This window comes from Felis catus, chromosome C1 (genome assembly GCF_018350175.1).
Source record: "Felis catus isolate Fca126 chromosome C1, F.catus_Fca126_mat1.0, whole genome shotgun sequence".
Classification (NCBI taxonomy): Eukaryota; Metazoa; Chordata; class Mammalia; order Carnivora; family Felidae; genus Felis; species Felis catus.
In genome coordinates this window covers 176,962,919-176,989,169 of record NC_058375.1, presented here as the reverse complement: position 1 = coordinate 176,989,169, position 26,251 = coordinate 176,962,919, and the positions used below count along the sequence as shown (strand labels likewise).

Below are 26,251 nucleotides of genomic sequence, written 5' to 3'. Positions count from 1 at the left end.
CAGAAATGAAAGAGGAGTTTCAAGAGTGGTTCAGTATTCACAAATCAATCAACATGATACATCACATCAGTAAAAGGATAAAAACCATATGATTATTTCAATAGATGTAGAAAAAGCAGTTGACAAAAGATACCATTCATGATAAAAACTCTCAACAAAATAGGTTTACAGAGAATATACCTCAACATGATAAAGAATTTATATGAAAAATCCACAGCTAATATTATACTTACTTGTGAAAAGCAGAACTTTTCCCCTAAAATTAGGAACAAGATAAGAATGTCCACTGTCACTACTATTATTCAATATAGTACCGGAAGTCCTAGCCACAGCAATCAGAGAAGAGAAAGGAAAAAAGGCATCTAAATTGGCAAAAAAGAAGTAAAATTTTCATTATTTGCAGATGACATGATAGTATATACAGAAAACCTAAAGACTCCACTGAAAAACTACTAGAACTGATGAATAAATTCAGTAAGTTGCAGGACAGAAAATCAACATACAGAAATCCACTGCATTTCTATACACTAATAAGGAAGCAGCAGAAAGAGAAATTAAGAAAACAATCCCATTTACAATTGCACCAAAAACAATAAAGTACCTATGGATAAACTTAACCGAAGAAGTGAAAGACCTGTATTCTGAAAACTATAAAACACTGATGAAAGAAACTGAAGATGATACAAACAAATGGAAAGATATTCCATGGTTATGGATTTGAAGAAATATTGTTAAAATGTCTATTCTACCCAAAGAAATCTACAGATTTAATGTAATCCCTATCAAAATACCACAGCATTTTTCACAGATCTAGAACAAACAATTCTAAAATTTGCATGGAACCACAAAAGACTGAATAGCCACAGAAATATTGGCAATGAAAAGCAAAACTGTAGGTATCACAATCCCAGATTTCAAGTTAGACTAAAAAGTTCTAGGAATCAATCAGTATGGTACTGGCACAAAAATAGACATAAAGATCAATAGACTAGACTAGAAAACCCAGGAATAAACCTTTGATTATACTGTCAATTAATCTTTGACATAGGAGGCAAGAATTTCCTATGGGAAAAAAGTCTCTTCAACGAATGGTACTGGGAAAACTGAAGAGCTACATGCAAAAGAATGAAACTGGACCACTCTTACACCACATACACACAAAAATTCAAACTGGATTGAGGACCTAAATGTGAGACCTGAAACCATAAAAATCCTAGAAAAGAGCACAGGCCATAATTTGTCTGACACTGTCCATAACAACATCTTTCTAGATATGTCTCCTGGAGCGAGGGAAACAAAAACAAAAATAAACCATTGGGACGATACCAAAATAAAAATCTTCTTTACAGAAAAGGAAACAATCAAAAAAACTCAAAGAGAACCTACTGAATGGGAAAAGATATTTGCAAATGATACATCTGATAAGGGGTTAGTATCCAAAATATATAAAGTACCTACACAATCCAACACCAAAACAAAAACAAACAAAAAATGTAAAAAATGGGCAGAAGACATGAACAGACATTTCTCCTAAGAAAACATACAGATGGCCAACAGATACATGAAAAGATGCTCAACATCAGAGAAATACAAATTAAAACCACAATGAAATATCACCTCACACCTCTAGTGTATGAGGCTAGACACACACACACACACACACACACACACACACACACACACGAAACAACAAGTGCTGTGAGGATGTGAAGTAAAAGGGACCCTCATGCACTCTTGGTTGGAATGCAAACTAGAGCAGCCACTGTGGAAAACAGAATGGAAGTTCCTCAAAAAATAAAAAATAGAACTATCATATGATCCAGTAACTCCACTACTGGCTATTTACCCAAAGAATACGAAAACACTAATTTGTAAAGATATATGCATTCCTATGTTTATTGCAGCATTATTTATAATAGCCAAATAATGGAAGCAGCCCAAGGGTCCATTAGTAGGTGAAGGGATAAAAGAGATGTGGTGTTGTTAGGATGAGCACTGGGTGTTGTATGGAAACCAATTTGACAATAAACTTCATATAAAAAAAAAAGAGATGTGGTGTGTATGTATATGTGTATATGCACATACATACATACATACACACACACAATGGAGTATTACTCAACCATAAAAAGGACTGAAATTTTGCCATTTGCAACAAAATAGATAGATGTAGAGGGTATAATACTAAGTGAGATAAAACAGAAAGAAAAGTACTGTATGAGGAATTTAAGAAACAAAACAAAGAAATTTTTAAAAAGACAAAAAACAAGACTCTTAATTATAGAGAATTAATAGCTATCAGAGGTGAGTTGGGGGGTGGGTGAAATAGGTAAGGGTATGAGGAGTACTTGTATCACAATTATCACTGAGTAATTTCTAAAATCATTGAATCACTATATTGGACACCAGAAACTACTATAACATGGTACATTAATTATAATAGAATTTTAAAAGTAAATTAAAAAAATGACTCTGTGATACCATAAAAATGCCAAACTTAAAAGGTCTCCACTGAACAAAATTACTTTATACTCAAAATATACTTTATACTCTAGTTTTCTTTCAACTTCACTGGGTGTATGGAGAGAAATACACATACAACAAATGTGTATATTTAGAGCTCAAAAAAGGAAAAAAAATCAATAAATTTTTTATAGTGACGTCTTCAAATGGATTTTAACTGGATAGGGGTAGAGGAATTTAATTAGCAATGTGATTACAGGGACTTTCCTTTGCTTCTCTGTATCCTCATTTCTAAACTTAGGTTAATAATTCCTGCCCCAAATTCCTCCTTGAATTGCAGTAAGGAAAACCAGCGCTATAAAAATGTAGCTGCTATTCTGCTACTATTAAGAGAAGCTGTCATTTGAACAGATTATTTTGGAAAACTCACACTCCCTTGTTCTGAACAGTTGTCCCAATCCTGTTCACGAACGTCCAACCCACAAGAAACACACAAGATTCCCCAATCTCAAAATCTTCTTCAAAGGTGGAAGCCATACACTCCAAAAACAATCCTAAAAATGTCAATTCTTGTGAAATTCTATTACAACGTGAATGCATCTCATTCCACGGGATGGATGGTATATTTCTCTCTCTCACACATCTATGAATTCATGGAGGGTAGAGACTTTGCTTTACTCAATCATGAACTTTAATAAGTAGTTTCTAATCAAAGTTCATCCAAAATATCTAAATCTTAGTCATTTTAATAGATCAAATTATCTTAACTGACATTTTTCTGGATCATTAAATTTTCTTTACCTCAAATGCCATTAATGAATTTGAAGGAGATCAGAGTTTGCCATCCCAACACATGCCACAATGGTATAAGGGTTGCTTTGAGCCAAAGGCAATAAGCTCTCTGCACCCCCCTTTTTGTCAAAAAAGCAGGACACAAATTTCCCTTTGTAAAGGTGCCTTCATCTCCTATATGAGAAGGAAAACTACTCCAGAGACAATTTTCATCACCTGAGACAACTCTTATCTGTTTAACAGGCCTTATAAAACAAATCCTGATTTATCATATATTTCCTAGTCACCTTCCCATAACTTACCTCCACCCAGGAGCCCCAAACTCCTTTTCCTTTGTCTACCCTCTTTCCCATGATTTTCACCCTTTCTTAAGATGACATATAAGTCTCCAATTCTGTTTCCTTGAAGCATATTCCTTTGTGAACCCCCATGGGTACATAGGTAATTAAATGTTTTTTCCTCCTGTTAATCTATTATCAGTTTGATTTGCAGACCCAGCCAATGAACTTAGAAGGGTTGAGAAAGAGTTTTTCTCTTCCCCTAAAAATTCAAGATTAGTCTTTATGTTATTTAGTGAAATCAAATATTTTAGAACAAGTAGGAGGCATAAATAATAAATTAAGTGTATTAAGTACTATGCACTGAATTAAGTTCCACACAGTAGTGTATGTACTTCTGAATACTTAAAAGAACTATTATTCTTACGTGGAGATATGAGAAAACGGTGTCCAAATCCACTTGGAATCTAGGTCAAAAGATCTAGAATTCAGAAAGTTTTGCTCTTTTAAGTTTGATCATTCTTTCATTATGCATATGCCACATTCCTAAAGAATGTGGTCATTACAGAGTTCCTATTTTTTTGTAGCTGACAGTACAGTATTTTAGGGTGTTGGGATGAGGTGGGGCAGAGGTACATCTAATCTAAACATTTTTTTAAAGCCCTCTTTTTACCTATTAAATTTAACTAATCCAAGGAAGTTTCCTGTCCCGTCAATTATTCCCCTTACCACCCATGCTCATTTTCTCCTTGTAGCTTCCCTTATGTGGAAACACACAACCTCCCCCTTATCTCCACCTAACACTCCTTCCCTCTTCCCTGCTTAAACCAAATCCATACTATCTTCATGGCTAGGGAAGCCCCATCTCTTTGTGCAGACTTCCTGGAATTCCTCCAACCCTTATTCAGAATTCTCTTCTTGAACTGATGTCCAGTTGGTCTAATTTCTAAGTACTGTCTCCCCAAATGAGATTAAATATTCCTCAAAGGCAACAGTCATTTCTCCTTTTGTTATTATGCATAGAGCAGTTCTTACATCCACGAGTTTAATGAATGCTAATTCAAGTTTGGCTGTTTACCAAATATCCGTGTACTTCAAAGTGTGTTAGATGTTGACAGTAAAACTGTGAACTATACAGAGTTCTATTTCTTTCATCACACTTAAAAACAAAGGCCACAAACTCATGGTAGTGTTGGGTTGGTGTTTTGTTTGGCCAGTGCAATGTTTAAACTGTTCTGAATTAGAATAATTCTGAGCTGAACATTCACTCCCCAGTTCACACGGCTCTCTCACTCCCTTGTGTCCAACACCTATCCAGCTTCACTAATTTATGTTACTTCCAGCCTCTTGTAAAACATCTGAAAGGGAGATTACATATTAGGCCACTTTGGCATGTGGATTATTTTGAGCTGAAGGCAATTGAGACCCAGCAAATTCAAGAAAAACTCTGACCTCTCATTTAACTATTTAAAAGAATTTAGATAGGTCATTCAAGTAAAAGTTATCTCCAGGCTCCCTATCTACATGACAGATCAAACACCTAATTGCCAAATATCTGCTCCTATCATCCTGTGAATCTTCCCCCTTTAAGCCCAGATCCCATTCCCTAGCTCAGGATGGCATATAAGCCTCAATTGCCCAATTTACTATTGGGTCTCTTATGGGGCTCCTGTATGGATATAGTTAAATTTGTTTTTCCTCCTGTTAATCTATCTTATATCAATTTATCAGCAAAGAACCTAGAAAGTTAGAGGAAAAAATTTCTTCCCCAACACATCCTTGATTTTACAACTTTGAATTTATAAGGAATAAATTAATTCTTAAAGTATGGGCTCTTCCTATATCAGATACTGACTAGAGTTATTTATTACTTCCCAAACTTTCAACATTATAGTGTCATGATTGATTATATTTCTCCACCACTGAGTTGCTGTATACTGTTTATAGTACACTCACTATGGAAGACAGGATCCAGTTAAAAAAAATTCCCAAACCCAAGAGCAGATGGTATATTAAGTAGAGAAGGAAAACAGAACTGCTCAGCAACTATTTTGCTTTCTCAAAAGCAAATGATTTTTATGCAGGAAAGGACAGAAGAGACCTCATTAAGAGAGAACCTAGGTACAAGCAGAAGAAGTCACAACTTCTGGTGAATTATATTCCAGGGAAAGCCTGCATACAGAAGCACAGCAATATTACAACCTTTGAAAAAAATTAAGAAAGGGGCACCTGGATGGCTCAGTAGGTTAAACATCTGACTTCAGCTCAGGTCATGATCTTACAGGTTTGTGCATTCAAGCCCTGCATCAGGCTCTGTGCTGACAGCTCAGAACCTGGAGTCTGCTTCAAATTCTGTGTCTCCCTCTCTCTATGCTCTTTCCCTACTCTCTCTCTCAAAAATAAATAAAAACATTAAAAACAAAAACAAAATGAAAAAACATGAAGGAGGGACATCTCAAGAAGCCAGAGACTCAGTCAGTTTCTTTTCTCCCAGTTTATTTCAAACTCTGAAACAAAAGGAAATTTGAATCCCTAGGTATTGCAGACAAGTTAGTTTGACACTAATTTCTGGCAAAATTCAAAATTTAATCAGTAAACTGAATATTCTGAGGGAAAAGATTAGGGATTTCGATGAACTAGACATTCAAAATTCACTATGAATCGGTCATTTTTAAACTAGTATCATTTACTTTTGTGATAGATTAGGAATACTCAAGATGTTTATTTTTAGCAAAGCATTTGATTAAACTTTTTCTCATGATGTCTTATAATGAAGACTGACCTACAGGCTAGAATAGTTTGATAAGTAAGGAGGACAGTGCTAACTGAATTCAGCTGATCATTGATTTGTCTCAGCAATATCTCCCAAGGCTGATTACATTCCCAAGCAGGTCTATATCTGGTACTTTCAGTACATGACTTTTAATTCTAATAAACATCCTGAAAAGTAGATGTTACTAATATGACTTTATTGATATGGAAAATAAGTTTCCCAAGGTCACAGAGCTAGTAAGTGTCACCATCAAGCTCTAAAACCAGCCTCCAAAAGTCCAGGGCCACTTCTACTGTGCCACACAGGCAGAATTCTAGGTGAGCCACTATGGCAAAAGGAACGGTTTCATATATTATTAATGGCTTGGATGTCTGGTGAACAAACTCACCAAATGTGCAGGTGACATAAAACTAGAAGATAGAATTAGCATGATGAATGCCATGATCAAATCTAAAACATAACCAGCAAACTGGAAATTGGAAGCTTAGTGTCACACAAGAGAAAAAAAAAATTGTTCATGTTCAGGACATTTTTAACTGTATAATTAAAAAAATTAATAAAGCCTACTTTGATAGCAATGTGTTGGGGGTAGGGGAGAGGGAGGGAGAGGCTGGTGGTGGTGAGGTTTTCAGTCAACTGTGGTGTATTTATTACAAAAGCCAATTAAGTGTTAGATGATTTTGTTTGAAGATAGGAATTCACTGCATTTTGCACTGTTCAGATTAGATTGAATTATTGAATTCAATTTGGGGCTAAGGATCTTCAGCACAGAGAAAGGTCTTAAGTATGGAAGGAAACATAAAAGCAATGACTTTTCGTGAAGATAACTAACATTTGCTGACTTCTAGGTAACTATACCAAGTACTTTATGAACATTATTTCACTTAACCCTCACAATAATTCTATAGGTTAAGAATAATTCTATTCTTAACTCTGTACCACTTTAGACTTTTCATTTCTTTACTATTTTTTGGTCATAGACTCCTTTCAGATGGATGAATTTTAGATCCTCTCTGTTGAAATATTATCTATATAATTTCACAAGTTGGAGGACTACTGACAAAAGTAAGCCTAATGAGAAACAGGTCCAAGGAAGCAGTGGGTCAGTTCAGTGTAAACAGAGCCTCATTAATGGCAACAGAAAGAAGGGACACCTCAAAAGTGGTGAGTTCCCTGTCACTGAAGTGTTCGATGAAAATGTGGCTTGTGTGTCAGAAATGCTACAAAGGAGATACTAACATGGATTAGAGGTTGGTCTATGATTTTAAAGTACCCCTTTTACTATAAGATTGTGAGCCTAATAGGTAATTTCGGCAATTTTTGTTTGATGGCAAGATAAAAGAGTTAAAAACTGGAAATAATTGTTTTTCCAGATCATTTTGCTGTACATGTCAAATAGAAGACGTAAATAATATTGTTTCCCATCTATATATTGATATTGGCTCTATCAAGTACTTGAAAATGACCTCATCCAAAGAAAAAAAAGGTATATTCAACTGTTGATCTTGACGTGATTTATACTTAGTCATAATAAAAGTAGATTCTTTATTCCTCTGAATCCCTAATTACAATTTTGCTTCAGGTAAATACTGCATACACCAGATCCTAAAAAGATCCTAAAAGATGTAGTCTTTAATGGGAACATTTACTAGTTTATAATTTTATGTTAATTTCCATAAAGGATGGGGAGAGGGCAGACAGGAAACAGAAGATAGACAACTCCTATTGTTCAGCTTTGCTTCTCGGATCCTTGAGCTAATGGCTGAAGGATCTTACAGATCTATTCCGATCCCCCCCCCCCATTTGCAGTATAATTCGCCCCAAGACACAGCCTCCCACAGCTCTAAAAGAGCACAAGAGCTAGTACTTTGCTCATCACATGTCATTCGGCGCACAAGCCTGACAGTTTGGCATACAAATTAAATGCTCATAGGCAAATCTTTTACCTGAAAATCTTCAGTCACTCTTCAGGTAGGAAGGAGAATGAAACTGCAGCTCAGAAATGCAATACCTCGGACTTGGGGCTCAGAACCAGGTGGAAGGGGTGGGGGCTAACTTCTCAATGAGGAGACGGAGACGTGAGGCTCTATCCGAGGCAGCTGGCCGCGAGAGGTCTGCTTGAATTAAAGTCGCCTGTAACTCCCAGGTTTATGCCATTGAAAAACCCAAAGGGCAAAGCTGACGAGCCAAGACCGACGGACACACAGCGGTCGCCCACCTCCCAGGTGTTCACTTACACAGCACATCGCCGGGGCGGCTGCGTGCCCAACGCCCCTCGGGACGGCCGCGGGGCCGGGGAGGCATCCGGCATTGGCCGGCTGCGTGCGCTGCTCGGTCGGTCCCCGAAGCCGCCGCCCGGGGGGCGCCGGTTGGCGTCAGGGCGGCGGGGTGCGGAGCGCAGCGCAGTCCGGCTGCAAGGCCAGCGGCGCCGCCTTCTCGCGCGCCTCACTCAAGTGGCAGCATTTGGAGGACGGGGTGTCCTTTGGCACGGCTCTGGGCTCTGGGCCCCTCCTCCAGCCGCCGTCGTCGCCGCCGCCGCGCCCGCCGCGCGCTCCTCGCGGGTTCGCGCCCCGAACCAGGCCAGCCGGGCCCCGCAGGTGGCAACCCAAGGGTGCTCGGCTCCAGCACGCGCCCTCTGCGGGCCGCACGCAAGTACAGGACTGCGAGGACCGCCACCGACACGTCGGCTGGCGCCGGGTACAAGGCAGGGGCGGGACACCACCGCCCTCACTCCCACTATCCAGAGTGCTGCCGCTTCCCCAGCAGGAATTAGATCCCCAAATTTCCAACAAAACAGAAGTGAGCAACTCACTTCGCTGCCTGCCCCTCCCCCGCCCCTCATCCGAACCACCTGAGCTGCTAACTGTTCTGGGCTCTGCCCGGGTAAGAGGAGGGAATGGTCTCTGAGACCACCGCACGACGGGCGGAGATTGCCTTGGGGAGAGCAGATGCTCGGTCCGCCACGCTAAGCGGGTGAACTTGCAGAAGCCTCGCCGCAGACCTCCCAGCTAAGCGATCTGGAGCTCAGATCCAGGCGTAGCAGTCAAACCCACTTTGACCTTAAACCCCACTTTGCAGGGCTAGGCCAAGGATTCTGCCCTTCCTAACTAGTTTGCACCGTGAGCATGCAGAGCAAAAGTGCTTGGAGCATTTAATCATTTAAAAGTACACATCCATTTTCTACGTCTCCATCCCAAAATACTCAAGAAGAACATTTTCCAAGATTGTTTCTCAAAACAAAACACCTCTAGCCAAACACCATTTTCTCGCTCTTTAAACTATTGAAGTCACTCTCTCAACACATGGCCATTATTCAGTTGTGTTTCCCTGTGCGTTCCACGTGGTGCCTGCATCTGCCCCGCATGATTCCTAGCAGCAGTAAAAGCCCCAAGAGGACTACAAAAGAACCATTATTTTAGTTGTGTTCTACAGTGGAGTGGTCATGCAAAATCCATGCTTGGAGAGACTTTAGGGACAGCTTCACCTGACTCCTTCACATTACAGATGAGGACCCTGAGACTCACAGCTGCAAAACTAAATGTGAAAAAGAAACACCTGAACCTACAAAGCCCACAATTTGTAGACTAATGTGAAGCTTAGGTCTCTAAAGATATAACATAGGAAAGAATATAGTTAGATTGCTGAGGAGTTGAGAGCATACATTATACAAAATCTAGCTCAGAATCTTTCAGATTTTAAGTGCACCGAGCATTCTTACTACTATGTTTAAATTAACTAAGGTGACTTTATATACAAATACAGTAGCCCAGAAATGTAATTTTTCTGCATGATAATATGATTAGTGGAATTGCAGTGGGTACATTCTGACACAGAATGTGAATACACTTATGTTGATTTGTCTGATATGTATCAATTTTTAATGTATACAAGTTGATTATACTAATACAAGCAAATTTTAGTTCTACATATTTCAGGCATATCATGCTAAATAATTATGATCAAATGCAAGGATCCACCTTTAGGCCTAATTCTTCACTTAACCTATTTCATTACTTGCCTTTTTTCTTTCCCGCATTAAGCCTTTACCAAACTAGTGCTGGAATAATCCATGAGACCTCTGGGCTCCACACTGAGAGCTCAGTGTCAAGGCAAGAAAAGAGAAACTTGGAAATTTGTGTTTCACTTCCCAGTTACCCCAGCAGAAGTGGGGGAGGAAAGAGTCTCCGGCCTTGCCTAGGAGAGAAATAACTTCCCTAGGCGCACATCCTCTTCTTTCACTCAGCTCAAAGGTACAGTGGATCTGGGGCACCTGGGTGACTCGGCTGAGCGAAGGACTCTTGACTTTAGCTGGATTCATAATCTTAGATTCGTGAGTCCGAGCCTGGTATCAGGCTCTGCTCTGTCCAGGTTCTGCACTGACAGCACAGAGCCTACTTGGGATTCTGTCTTCCTCTCTTTCTGCCCCTCCCCCACTTGTTCTCTGTCAAAATAAATAAAAATAAACTTAAAAAAAAAGATACAGTGGATCATCTTTACCAAATGTTAGTTGTTCTCTGACCCTTTGGTCTCAAAAATGGAGTCATGTGGAAGCTTTGTGCTGGGCCTCCCTGTTCCCTGTGGGTGGCACTTGTCACAGGGGCTGTTGTTCTGGCCAGACCCAAGCCAGGCTCTCCCTCCATCATCCTGGGTCTGGCCAAGACACAGAAAAACCCAAAAGCAGCCCTTGCCACCTGTCTGTGCTGCCTCTCCAGATTGGCCTCATACTCAGAGCCCCAAGTCTAAGGTGGTGTGGACTGGCCAGGCTGCAGACTGGCGGGGCCTTATTTGGGCTGCTGGCTGACCCCCACTGCTAGAGGTACTTGATTCACTCAGAACTAGGAAGGATGCAGGCCCTGAACTCACTGCGGCCGCAGGAGAAGCTGCTTTTCCGAGTGCTTTTGAGAAGAAACCTGCCTCCAACCTTAGGATGTCAAAAGGTAAGCAGAGCCTTGGCCTCTCCTCAGGACTGCAGGTCATGCTTTGGTCAATATGGTAAGAGCCAGAGCTAAGATGGCTCGGAGGAACCGAGCGCCCCCTGCTGCTGGGGCTCAAAAAGGCTGGCTTTTCCTCAAAGCCACCGCAGCCTGGAACTAGGAGCCAAACAAAGCCCAGTGTTTCTGCTCTCCTGTCATCCTCCCATCCTGGCTTGAACAAGATGGTTGAGCTCATCAAATTGGTAGTGACGCCGACTGTACGATTTTGAAATCGTGCTAAATAAAACTTTTAAAAACTGGAGAACAGGGGCGCCTGGGTGGCTCAGTCAGTTGAGCGGCAGACTTCGGCTCAGGTCATGATCTCGCGGTTCGTGGGTTCGGGCCCCGCATCGGGCTCTGTGCTGACAGCCTGGAGCCTGCTTCGGATTCTGTGTCTCCCTCTCTCTCTCTCTGCCCCTCCCCTGCTCACGCTGTCTCTATCTCTCAAAAAATAAATAAATGTAAAAAAAAATAATAAAAACTGGAGAACAAAGTGAGAGAGGAAATGAAGGACCCCAAAGACAGCCTAACTTGAATGTGGTTAGGGTGAGGGAGCCTGGACTCTAACAAATGTGCAGTGGGTTTTCTTTCTGAAGGGCATGGAAGGAAGCATAATTAAAACAGTAACAATAAAATACTAGAATCTGAGCACAAGCAGTCTGACCCCAGAACCCATGCGATCAACAGCAAAGAGGTATTAAGCTGGATTGAGGACTGTATGCCAGATAGTAACTTACCCTGGTAAAGAAATCCCATTTCCAACCCAGCCACCTACAACACTTCCACTCTGGACAGGTCAGAGAGAGGTAGGTAGCTGACTCCCTCCACTGGTTTCTCTATCTAAACCCTGAGCACCTCTAACTTCCATTCCTGCTTCAGGTTGACCACTCAGAGCTTACATCTCTGGGAGAAGCAAGGGAGGCCATGCCAGCGAGGTAGAAGGAATCTTCTCTCTAAAAGAACTCTAACTAGTGAAATGATGTGACCCTGTCAGGAGAGATCTGGTCACCAGGACTCACCTGCCATTGGGGCTCTTACTAGAACACCAAAGATCAAATGTCTTCATTTGCTTTCTGATAACAAAGTGATGAGGACAGGACAAGTAGATGGCATAGTATGTGAATGTTCATATAGAGACTAGAGCATGCATGTCCATTAGAGAGTTATGGAAGTCACAGAAACAATTTATAAAGGATAAAAAATGAGGCAGAAAAAAATTACCATTATGATGCACCATCATGGGGTATAAACCGATTGACTAGCACACAGATAAGACCTATGAGAAAACTCATTTTGACATTTTGATTTTCACAATAACAAAACTATGTTAAGATAAAAATAATGCTTTTATTTTATGCATATACAAATTAAAATTGTATCTCCTCATTTCTCATAAATAGTCCACTAGTCCAGGGCGGGGGTTGGGGGGTTGGGGGGGAAACCAACTTCTTAGTGGTTACTGGAAACAAGGCTATTTCCCACATATACTTTTCACTGATTCAGGTTTTATGAATTATTTTTTATGTTTAGGCTAAAATGGTCTCTCCAAAATATGTCTTAAACATGCTAAGATATTTTAGATTTGGCTGAGAGACCCAGATATCTCCTCTGAGTAGGCGACAGACATATTTTCATGTCAGGCCCTAGACTAGGGTTTTAGGATTCAAAGCTATAAAAAAAAATTCAGCAGCAGAAGTGACACATTGATTCTTCAATTTTTTGTAGCCCAAGACACATAAACACATTTCTTGATGAAGAACTAGCTGTAGGTATGAAAATCCTTCACTCCTGAAAATTTTTCTGCACTCCATGTAATACTCCTAGTTTTTCCTATGCCATAGCAGGCTTCAAAATCTTGTTATAAACCTTAATTACACTGTTGTGAAAGACCTATGCTTGGTCAACATTTTCTCGGAATCAAAGAGCAAATTATCAGATTACCTGACCAGCTAAACAAGTGGCAATATAAACCCACTGGGAGAATTTCCCATTTTAATATTTTAATATATATCTGAATATGTTTAAAAGTTCTTATGCCCAAAGTAAATTTTCAAAGCTTCATTTGAGGCTATTCTAGTCTTATTCATTATGTCACTGAAATGAGAAGTGATTTACATGATCTTCCTTATAGGAAAGGCAAGAATCCAATCACCCCTCAGACCTTCTCTTTTCCTGAAGAAAAAACGTTTAACTTTTTCTCACAGAATTTCCTTTACTCATGTTTGTCAGGCTTCACTAGACCCATTCTTGTTCTCCAGATGCAGTTAAATGTCTGCCAATGCAAACTAGGGAAAAATTTCAAATAAGAGTTTAGCACAGAGCATTAGATAGAGTATTAAGGAACAATATTTCCTGACCATGTATTATATAATCCAATTCTGTTCATTAACAATTAGACAAGTTGTCAACTGTGCCATAGGCCTATTTCTTCTTCTCCCTTGTTTCATATTTCCTTAAAGTTCTACATTCTCAGTTTTAGTATTGTGAATAAAAGGAAAACTTCATTTATAATGGAGTTAGGATACCAGCAGGGGGAGCGCTCGTGCCCTACCACTGTTGTCAATTGCAGACTCCATAGGAGGAGAGGGACCTTGAATACTATACTACCCCAGCAGCAGGAAGAAGAAAGGCTTTCTTCCTTCACCGGCAGTAGCCCAGTCAATGAGAGACTGTCACTACTCAACCAATGAAAAGCTACTATGCTTGGAACTCCTAGTTTTCATGGACTTTTTGTTTATAACAGTCTTCCCAACTCCTCTCTTTCTTCCATATAAGTGCGGTCCTCGCTTTTGTCCTCTGGACTTGCCTATGGTTTTGCTGTAGCTTGCTTGTGCCCGACTGCAATTGTCTGCTATTTCTGAATAAATCCATTTTTGCTGATTAAAATAACTGGCAGTTTTATTTTTAAGGTTAACAGTCTTTAAGCTTATTAATGTATATTTGTCAGTAAATAAGTCTCCTTGTACCTATGGAAGATCTGTCTGAAGATCTTTACGCTAAATTAAATATATTTTGGAGTCTTTATTTTAAATCACCATCAGTGCTCTATTTCTCTTGTATAAGTAAATTTAATACTTCCCCCCCCCCCAAGAGGTAGAAATGTCTGGAAATAAATTAGATTATTTTTAATAATCTAATAATAAGATTATTTTTAAAAATTATTTTGCTGCCTTTAATGGTGACCTATATTTGTCCTCTCCCTGTATTGTAAACATCTTGAGGACAGGAACTGTGTACTTTATGTATTCTATGTACTTATTTCTGGTGCCTGGCATATGGAAGGTATTAAATGTTTGCTGAATTGAACATTCTTACTCTGCTGTGGTGCTTACTATGATTTCATCTCACTTTAAACAGAGGAAAACATTACTACTTAGATCCATGGGTCTGAGCTTCTTTAAGTCTTTAACCATGTTTATTTGGACAACCATTTCTGGCACTGAGATGGGGCCAATTTCATTTGATTACAATGTGGGTATAAGACATTTAAAACCAGGTAACTACTACAATCATTGCTCCAAAATTTATTATTTCAGACATCATATTGTATTATATGTTTTTTACTTAGGGCATATGTGCCTTTCATTATGATTCATTATCCATTGTCTGAATACCATGGTTGTTAAAAATAATGTTCCAGTTTGATCAAAATAGTACAGCTTCCCTCCTGGAAATGTGGAGATTCTGGATAAAAATTCTGGATAAAAAATTTTATTATTCCCATTTTCAAAGTATATTTAGCAAATATTTAGCTTTAATATAAAAGTTATTAAACATTAAGATGTTTATTCAAGAATTTAGGGGTATTAGATATCTGAGGGGTATTCACATGGGTGAGGGGATTAATCTACATTGCTCTCGTGGGAAGAACCACCAGGAAAAAATCATGGGAGGCAGATCTGGATTTAATTAAGAAAGGACTTTCTAAATAGCACTGCTAGGAATTTACCCAAGGGATACAGGAGTGCTGATGCATAGGGGAACTTGTACCCCAATGTTTATAGCAGCACTTTCAACAATAGCCAAATTATGGAAAGAGCGTAAATGTCCATCAACTGATGAATGGATAAAGAAATTGTGGTTTATATACACAATGGAGTACTATGGGGCAATGAGAAAGAATGAAATATGGCCCTTTGTAGCAACGTGGATGGAACTGGAGAGTGTTATGCTAAGTGAAATAAGTCATACAGAGAAAGACAGATACCATATGTTTTCACTCATATGTGGATCCTGAGAAACCTAAAGAAGACCATGGGGGAGGGGATGGAAAAAACAAAAGTTAGAGAGGGAGAGAGCTAAACCATAAGAGACTCTTAAAAACTGAGAATAAACTAAGGGTTGATGGGGGGGGGGGAGGAAGGGGAGGGTGGGTGATGGGCATTGAGGGCACCTGTTGGGATGAGCACTGGGTGTTATATGGAAACCAATTTGACAATAAATTTCATATTAAAAAAAAAAGAAAGGACTTTCTATTGGTTAAAGTTCACAACAGGACAGAATGGTTTGTGGGCTTCCTCTTAAACCAGAAGTTAGGTAATCTATCTGGAACATAGCATGAAGATTTTTAAAAGGTATAGTAAAATTCCATATCTTCTAAGGAAATTTCTCCAAAGCCAAGATTCTATAACTTAGGAGTTATTTTACAATATGAAGACATGTGAGCTGGCCTTTGGACTGCATCCATTCCAACACTAAGGCATCATCTTGATGTCTTACTGCGTGTGCCCTGTACAAGGGCAGAGAGAGCCCTGCTATATTTGTTGCTAAGGAAGCAGTTTGTCATCTTTTAAAGATTTTTTCCTTAAAACAAGCAAGTCTACTACCACATGTATTAATTGGTATGCAAGGAAGAATTCTAGCTGATTCAAAATAAGCAACAGTCTATCCACATGGGGATATTTTATGGCTTGTGATATTTCACTTAACTGATAACGTTGCTTGAGGAAATAGGGAGCTAGTATAACTTAGAGGTAACAATGATAATGACTATTTACTGAGCACCCACTATGTGCTGGGAGCCACAATGGCCTTCCACACACTATCTCATTTAATCCTCCCAGTAACACTTTGCGGTATGTATAATTTCTGTTTTAAATATGAGGAAATGGAAGCTAGAACTTGAATTTGAACCCACGCCTGAGTCTAAAATCTCAGTTGTTCACACAATGGCCTATTAAATCTGGCCGCAGTTCCAGGCAGCATTCCTCTTATACCTCTCCTAATCCATCAACTCTGATGGGCAGTACCCAGTGCCATAAATATCTTCTTTAAAATGCCTCCTATAAATGCTCCCATGTACCCAACATCTTAAGGAAACTCCAAAGGAATCCTCTGATATGTCTATCAGAACTGAAGTGTTATTTATTTATTTATTATTGATAAATCTTAAGCAAGGTTCTTGGATAGTCAGCTTGGATTTTCCTGGTAAGTGAACATGGGGATATTATTCTTCCAGTTTTACTGATGAAGAAAACAAAAGGCATAAAGCCTTACCACCTTACCTCAGTAGTCGTAAATGTAGTAGTAGAGATTGTAGTAAAACTTGTTTCTCTCAGATGTTGCCTTTGTAGCTCTATTCGCAATTCTTTGGTCTTTTCCAAACCTTCTTTTCATGGAGTTTTAATGACAAGTTTCTCTTCCATGTAAATGTTCCGCATTTAGGGCTTATTTCCTTCCCAAGATTTTCACTCCATTTTTGTCCCAACTACTTCATTGCCTAGAGTGGCTGAGGAGAGTAATATTGGTAAGATGTCTACCAAAACTAAAGTCCTTGGTTTGGAATAGTTGAACTGATACCATCTTCTTTCTTTCTGGCTGTGATTAGAGAGTACAACTAATAGTCTTCTAAGGTCACTCCTGGTTCTGAATAATAAACTCCTATCATCTGATTATAGGTCTTTTCTTTTTGGCAGCTGAACAAACAAACAAAAAGTAACCTGTTTATCCAAGAGTAAATCCAGAATCTATTCCTATTTCAATGCACTGGCAAATACAAGAGAATACTTCCACTGCTCAGCTCTGCTTCTGCATAACCATCTGTAAAGCCGTGGGGGACTGTCTGTATTGAACTGTTACATTTTATCTCATAACTGATTCCTGCTCCAGGAATCAAAGGTTGATGAAAGGTTAAAAAAAAAAAAAAAACCCCCCCCAAACAAAAAACTAATATTCTGTCATATAGTGAGTCTGACAGATCTCTCTATTAAAAGGACATGGCAAAAGTTAAAAAAATGAATGATTATGCCTGCAGAACACTTGCTACTTGTTTAAATTATAGGCCTAGGAAGCCCAGATGTGTTATGAAAAAAAAATCTAGTATAATTTTAGATGGAACGTCCATTAAATTAGTAGGTATGCCATTTGGGTAGAGTAAAGAAATGCCTTTTAAAGACTGGTACAAACTGCATTCTGGGTTCAATCATATTGGGCCATCCATGCAGAGCTGATAAAGGCAAGCACGGTGACAAGTTAATAGAAAGTGTTACTGATAATTTCTGGAGGCAAGGATTTTTTTGTGTAAAGTCTTCCTTCAAGCACTGGCACTGGTACTGAAATTAGTGGAAGTTTCTTTTCAACAGCAGCTAAAATTGAGTTTCTTCTCTACAGCTGGCTCAGTCCTGCATAGCTGACAAGACTGACAGACGACTCTGGATATGTAGCTGTTCCCTCCACAACTTAAGCAAAAATGAGAAAAGCAGAATACGTGGCCTATTTTAGAATTACCTCCAACTATAAAAAACAGCATCAGAAAATTACCCTTTAAAAACAGAAGATGGGTGGGGCGCCTGGGTGGCGCAGTCGGTTAAGCGTCCGACTTCAGCCAGGTCACGATCTCGCGGTCTGTGAGTTCGAGCCCCGTGTCAGGCTCTGGGCTGATGGCCCAGAGCCTGGAGCCTGTTTCCGATTCTGTGTCTCCCTCTCTCTCTGCCCCTCCCCCATTCATGCTCTGTCTCTCTCTGTCCCAAAAATAAACGTTGAAAAAAAAAAAATTAAAAAAATAAATAAATAAATAAAAACAGAAGATGGGTTGGGAACTCAGAAAACCACTGACGATTGATTAAATAGTTTTCCCTCTCATATTTGCATTCACTTTTTCATCATGTATTATTTTTGAGAAAATGTTTAATTTAATTATAAATCTAGTAATCAAGAGACTTGAGTTAAAGCCCTGGTTTTATCCCTAAATAATTGGGAAGCTTCAAAAAATTTCAGGTCTCTTAGAAAAAACTATTTGCTTATCTATGAATCAAGACCAACTATCAAGTTACATTTTATCATTCTTCATATATCAGTATTTTATTAGGTTTCATTGAAGACTATTACTGATTGACCAGAGCTAAATTAATTCTAACCATTAGTTCTTTCAAGATTAAACAGAATAGTGGGGCGCCTGGGTGGCGCAGTCGGTTAAGCGTCCGACTTCAGCTAGGTCACGATCTCGCGGTCCGTGAGTTCGAGCCCCGCGTCAGGCTCTGGGCTGATGGCTCAGAACCTGGAGCCTGTTTCCGATTCTGTGTCTCCCTCTCTCTCTGCCCCTCCCCCGTTCATGCTCTGTCTCTCTGTCCCCAAAATAAAAAAACGTTGAAAAAAAAAAAGATTAAACAGAATAGAGGTGCCTGGTTGGCTCAGTCTGTAGAGCATGGGATGCTTGACCTCAGTGTTGTGAATTCAAGCCCCACGCTGGTCATAGAGCTTACTTAAAAAAAAAAGGGGGTGCCTGGGTGGCTCAGTCGGTTAAGCATCTGACTTCGGCTCAGGTCACGATCTCACGGTTTGTGAGTTTGAGCCCCACATCGGGCTCGGTGCTGTCAGCACAAGCCTCTGTCTCCCTCTCTCTCTGCTCCTCCCCCCCACCTCTTAAAAATAAATAAACATTAAAAAATAACATAAAAGATTAAACATAATAAAAAATCAGTATGTTATTCAAAGATAAAACTTCTTACTGTTTTTTCAATATATTTCCTTTCAATATTTTATATATTTTACAGTAAATATTTACATACTCATACTTTATGTAGTGGTTCTTATTCATATACAGTTCAATCATATGACTTTGACTTCACATAACATGAAATAGTATTGAATTTTTCTATAACTATTGGCTATAAATTTATAGAATTTAGCTGAATGAAACCACGGTTCCATTTAGGGAAACAATCTGGAATATAATACATTTCTTTCTGATTTGAAGCAAGTATGACTAGATTTTTACATAACTGCAAATGGATGTGTGGCATCATTTGAAGATTTCACTGTTTATTAAGAATTAAAAGCTGTTCATGGAGTTTATACACTTTACCTAACTTGGAATCAGACATTCCTCATGCTACAGTCCTTTTGTGGTTATTATTTAATATCTTTAATTTTTCAAAGCCTATTTCTCTTTTTAAAAATCCCAGATGAAGAAAGAGAGCTAAAAATTACATAAAACATTTGCCTTCTTGTCACTTTGCCTCGTCAGTGTGGGTCAAACACAAAAGTCTAGTCATACTTGCATTAAATGACAAAGAAGTATGCCCTAAAATTCTAATTTGTTTCCCATTCCGTAAGTCAACACACAAGTTTTATTTAATCATACCTTGTAAATATCACTGGAGAAAACAAATTTCAAAGTATGTTCTTTCAGCATAAGCTATGGTAAGCTATGCAATTTTCATAAGAATTGTAAAAAAAAGACCAAGAACCCAATACTTTGAGCTTGGCATTTTGAGGTGGGGGATCCTCCAGGAGTAACATGAACATATATGCCTATGACCATGGCTTAAAAAAAAACCCTTCTTCTAGTGCCATCAAGGCAAGTGGGAATAGTTGGATAGGAATAGAGCATGGTGATAATATCTAAAGGCAGTTCATAAATGACCATTAGCTTAACCTACTCTGAGTCCTTTAAATATGTAGATGCTTGCAAAGCAACTTAACTTAAGAAACAAACCAAAAAGATCAAAGTAACCTGAGATTGAAAGTCGCATCAAAACCAGATCCATGAGAAGATCAAATATTCCATGATTGTCCTCAAAAAGTTCATAATTACATCTTCAAAAATGAACAAAAAGAAACCCAAAAATGAACTGCCAGTGAAGCTGCCTGGATCTAAAGAATGGTGTCAACTCTCAACTTTAAATTGGAATATTAAAAGGAAGTGTTTAATAAAGTTTTATTTGCAATGAAATTCAAAACCCATAAATGATTTCCAGTTTGGCATTGGCAAATTCTAGTTCATAGCAGCTTAATGTTTTCAGATAAAGGCAGTGGTTTCAGAAGTTAAAGAACAGAAGTTCAGGGGGCCAACAATGGCTTTTTAGAATGGATTACTACAACTTGAACCTTTTTGCGTTTTTCTTCACTGACTTCCTTGACATTTTCTCCTTCCATATATGCCAAGAGTCTGGTTTTGTGAGTCACTGAATTCAGCTTTTTTTCTGTAAGTGATCTCTCAATCTGAGATAATTGAATGTTATTGGCAAGCTCTATTACTTTATTTCATGTTGGCTAGAGGAGTGTGGTTACAAAGCAGTCATCAGCCTAGGCCTCAGGGAAAGAGAACTTGGAACACCACGCTTCACAAAACAAAGGATCATCAAAGAAATGAGTCCCACTCCCAGCCAAATGTGACAGAACTGTGCCACTCTAGCAGCACCGCTTCCCAAAGCGGAATAGGGCACGTCCTGAATTTGATGAAAAGCATCTAAGATCTCCAGATATTGATCAAAGAGTGAATATTTTATACTCACAAAAATGCCATTGATAGTGATTTGTATAGAAGTGAGAATACAACAACTCAGCACAACAGACTCATCTAGAACTTGCATGACCCCCTAGGAGGTCTTGCCCTTTGGCTCCACTACTGTCAAAGGCCCTTGTACACAAGACCCCAAGACAGGTCAGACCACATGGTAATCTTAGGCAGCTACAGCACCAGTAGAATTTGTACCAAACTGGGTGGAGGCCTATCATGTGCAGGGAGGAAGCCAAGTGCTTCATCACAACTCGGACCCCTTACACCTTTGTTTCTCAGCTCTGGTGAAATCCCACCGTTATGCTTTACCTCAGCCCCTTTCACTGCAGCCCTGAGAATCTTAATCCCATTTTCCTCAAGCTCCTATACCCTCTTCTTGTCCTAGAAACCTCTCCTCCGGGCCCAATGGGAATCCTGGCCCTGCCCTGAGGATAAGCTTTCTCCTGCAAAATGAATAAAATTCTCCGGCCCACTCCTGTCTGCCAACGTGAGCATTCCCTGCTTCTTAAGGCCTTTGCCCTGTGTTCATACTCTCTGCTACACTTCATCGCTTTTTTATGTCAGCCTCTTATGTCACTTTCCCTTGTTCAGCGGGAACTTCAGGGCCTGCGTTCACCCTTTCTTTCCACCTGGTGACTGCTTAATGTTTAAGGTGATCTTGTCCATGTTGAATAGAATCAAAAAGATAAACTTCTTAGTGATAATATGAGACTGTGGATCACCTCAAGAATTTATAATTTTATCAATAATGTTAAAAGTAATGTGATTATAGTTTGTGTATAATAGAACTCATCTAAAATATATAAGTATTTATATAGAATTATAAAAATAATTTCTTACTGGTTTCTGTTCAATAAGTGAAACAGTGTTTAAGTTGCTTCAAATTAATTAGTGTAAAAAATAGTATGGCACCCAATTTTTAAAATGAAACTGCTTATTTGAAGGGTCTGCTTACATTCTAAAATGTAGAGTAAATTTAACTTCTGCTAAAAAACTGTTCTTTCATGACCTGATATTTAGAGTCTTACACATTAAGTCTTGTGTACTATCACTATACTTTCTCTTGTTAGCATTAACTTTTTAAGTTCTAGAGATGTGTGGAAATAATCTTCAGGTGTCTTTATAGATGTATTATTATTATATCCCCATTAACTTAGATTTTTCCCTCCCAATGAATATAGCTTTCTCTTCCCTCAATCAGGCATTCTAATTAAAAAATATATACAATTAAACTGAGGGTTGATGGGGGGTGGGAGGGAGGGGAGGGTGGGTGATGGGTATTGAGGAAGGCACCTTTTGGGATGATCACTGGGTGTTGTATGGAAACCAATTTGACAATAAATTTCATATATTGAGAAAATAAATAAATAAATAAATAAATAAATAAATAAATAAATAAAAAATATATACAATTAAAAAATAAAAAAAACAAGGTGAACGTAAAACTCATGTAGAATCCACTCTTCCCCTCAGAAAGTCATTCTTTCATAAATAGCTCTTGGGATTACAGCTTACATAATTTTTTTTACTATGAATAGTAAATATGCTTCTTCCATAAGGAATAAGGTTAACAACCTCATGTGTAGCGGTTCTTACTTTTTCTAGTATACAAATATATTCTAGATATATAGCATGCTGTGTGGTGTGTGTGTGTGCATGTGTATGTATATGTTAACAAAATTTAGGTGGTCATTTGTTTTTATAATAATAATATCTCATTATATATGCTTCTCTATGTTAATATTTTTGCACTACACAGTGTTATGAAAATTTCTCCAAGTAACTGTTTAATGTTGGAGGTGATCTTGGCATAAGGAAAAAATGTAGTAATTTTGAATACAGATGTGTGAGGCCTTGGGTAACTTAAAAAATTGTGTTTTAGTTTTCTTACCTGTAAAATTACCACCACCTACTAAGTTGTTGTAAGGACCAAATGAGTTCCTAGCTCAGGGCACATGCTTTTTAAGAACCTTATTTACTTCTTTTAATGGCTGCATAATACTACATGATGTGGGGGTGCCATCATTACTTAGTCACTCACCAACTGAGGGGCATTTACTTTGTGTTCAGTCTTTGACTGTTATAAACAGTGCTACAACACACATAATTGTATGTAGATCTCATCTAGCAGTGATTTTATTTCCATGGGACAGGATCCTAAGAGTGGGAGAGATAAATATATTATTAATTTCAATGGCTAAGTCATATTTCTTTTTAAAAAGGCTGAAACAGTTACCATTTCCGCATACAAGAAAGTACCCTTTCCCTGAATGTCTTCAGCAAGAGGTACTTCCCCTTTTCACTTTTGCTCATCTAATGTCTATGCAGTAATATATTGATGTTATTTTATTTGCATTTCCCTAACTCCTAGCAAAGTTGGGCATGAATTCATGTTTAGTGACCTCTTGGATTTGCTTTCTCCCAATCTCATTTGCCCGTTTTTTCTTTTTGGCTATTTGTGTTTTTATCCATTTGTAAGTACTTTTTATATAGCTTAAACCTCTATCATGTATTTCAGGTCATTTCCCCAAGTTATGATTTCCTTTTTAATTTTATTATTATTATTATTGAAACTTATTTGGTTTTTCTTTCTTTTTTAAATTAATTAATTAATTAATTTTAAAGAGAGAGAGAGCACAAGAAGGGGAGAGGGGCAGAGGGAGAGAGAGAATATTAAGAAGCCTTCACTCTCAGCATGGAGCCCAACATGAGGCTCTTGGGGCTCTATCCCACAATGCTGGGATCACGAACTGAGCCCAAATCAAGAGTCCAATGCTCAACCAACTGATACACCCAAGCACCCTGATTTATTTATTTATTTTAGAGAGAGAGAGAGGGAGAGCACAAGTGGGGGAAAGGGACTGAGGGATAAAAAGAGAATCTTAAGTAGGCTCCCCACTCAGCACAGAGCCCAATTCAGGGCTTGAGCCCATGATCCTGGGATTATGACCTGAGCCGAAACCAAGAGTCAGATGCTCAACCAACTGAGCCACCCAGGAACCCCCCATTGCTTCTTTTTTTAAAGTTAAGTTTATGTTGAAGCACAACGTTCACTTCCTTTTGGTTGATGTTTAATCCTTTTTAAATGGATTAAATTTTTAAATTATGTGTGTATTTTCTTTCATAGCTTCTAAGTCCTATCTCAGTTAATCAACAACTTGAGGAATATTTCTTGCATATGAAACCTATTATTTTTTCCTTCTTTTCTTTAATCAACCTGGAACTTCTTGAAATACTCTTTTCCAGATGAATACACTGTTAGGTCACCACCATTTTAAAAATAACCCATCTTATCCCTTTTAACTGAAATACCATTTTTGTTACATATCAAATACCCACATGTACTGGAATCTATTTCTGAGCTCTCTCTCTTCTGTCCTCCGACTTGTCTCTTACTAAGCCCAAACCGAAGCCAATGTAAGGAGGTTGTGATATGTTTTACTCTTGTAAGGCTAATCATTCCTCATGAGTCTTCTATTCATGTATTATCTCACATAAACTTTAAGATCACTTTAGCCAATTCCTCCCAAATATTTGTCAAATTTAAATTACAATTATATTACATTTCCTTAATTTGGGGAGAATTCATAGTTTTTTCATATTGTATCTTTCTGTCTAAAGACATATTGTTTGATGTCTTTTTTTAATTAAAAAAATTTTTTTAATGTTTATTTTTAACAGAGAGAGAGACAGAGCATGAGCAGGGAAGGGGCAGAGAGAGAGGGAGACACAGAATTCAAAGCAGGCTCCAGGCTCTGAGCTGTCAGCACAGAGCCCTACACGGGGTCGAACTCACAGACCGCGAGATCATGACCTGAGCCAAAGTCGGACGCTCAACTGACTGAGCCACCCAGGCACCCCTTGATGCCTTTATATAACATTTTATTTTTTTAGATGGCCTTTTGGGGTTTTTTTCTCTTTTATAACTTGTTGCTAGCAGAGAAAAAAGGTAATTTACTTTTGTTTACCACCTTAGGTCAATTCTGACCCCAGTATTTCATTCAATGAACATTATAAATTTTCCTCACTGTTCAAGCTGTCCTTATTCTCATCAGACATCCTCACTTCCTACTTCATTAAGAGAATTGAGGTTATCAGCTTTCCAGACTCCTGTATGCATAATCACCTGTATTCATACCCATTCTTAACAGCTTTTCCTCCATTCTTGGAGGATGAAATTTGTTTCTTCCTATTGAAGACCAGGCTATATTAACTCCAGCCAACCCTTTCGATTTCCTTGAGGACCTTGCTTTATTAGTTATGCCACATTTTCTCCTTTGTTTTCCATCTCTGCTTCTTATTTCTTTTCCTCAATCTCTTCTCTGTGCTCTGTTAAATTTCTCTTTTCTGTTGTGGAGAGGCTCCTTCAATGATCTTGGCCTGATTCTACAGTCATTCAGTCATTTCCAGTTATCAGAAATACATAATTTGGATTGTTTAGTTTTTCTCCGATCCTCCCTTAACTTAGGTTAAAACTATGGCTCTGTCAGCTTAGAATGAGAAGGACAGACAAGGCTCTGGCTCCCAGAAACTGTCTCAGCCTCTTTCTAGCTCTTCTGTATTTGTAGAGAGAAGAAAGAAAAATGTCTCTTTCCTGCACTGGGGCAAATTACAGTGTTGTGAGTCCCTGCTTCTGTGACTAACACTGAGTGTCCATCAATGAACTGTGAACATGTTCAAATGCTGGCTTTCTCTTCTAATACTTGTATGGATCCTTAAATAAGCCTTGGAAAAAGGGTCTCAGGTGGGAGATCTGCCTGCAGGTATATATCTCTTCTCCATTCCCCATTAGCTCCCACATGGGCAGTCTATCTTGTTGCCTGGAGTGGACTAAGTCTCTGCTCAAATCGCCACAGTATTTTACAACTTCTCCCTGAGAGTGGAGTTTATTTCTCCACCCCTTAAATCCAGACTCAACTGTACAACTTGCTTTGTCCAGTGGAACATAAGAAAATGTGACTTTTGAGGTTTGTGTGCATGATACAAGTCCTACTGCTATTGTAAAGCAAAACTCAGCCCGAAACAAAATATACTCCTAAGGCAATGCAATTCAGTAAAGATAAAAATAAAAGGATGAGGGGTGCCCAGGTAGTTCAGTTGGTTAAGGATTTGACTCTTGATTTTGGCTCAGGTCATGATCTCATGGTTCATGAGATCAAGCAACACGTGGGGTTCTGCACTGACAGAATGGAGCCTGCTTGGGATCCTCTCTCTATCCCCCTCAAAATAAATA

General features: G+C 38.7%; 1 protein-coding gene across 7 annotated transcripts in view; it reads right to left on the bottom strand.

The window, feature by feature from the left end:
* Window positions 1-26,251, bottom strand: part of CC1H2orf88 (chromosome C1 C2orf88 homolog) — a 63,966-nt gene that overhangs the window by 22,070 nt on the left and 15,645 nt on the right. For 3 of the 7 annotated variants that reach the window (XM_019838376.3, XM_019838375.3, XM_006935430.3), the window contains exon 2: window positions 16,784-17,007. The exons of 2 other annotated variants lie outside the window; for them this stretch is intronic. The gene's annotated coding sequence lies outside the window, so the exon portion shown is untranslated. Of the gene's footprint in view, window positions 1-8,252; window positions 8,493-16,783; window positions 17,008-23,059; window positions 23,084-26,251 lie in introns of those variants that run through there. 2 more of the 7 variants (XM_045034145.1, XM_006935431.5) reach the window with 2 other exon arrangements.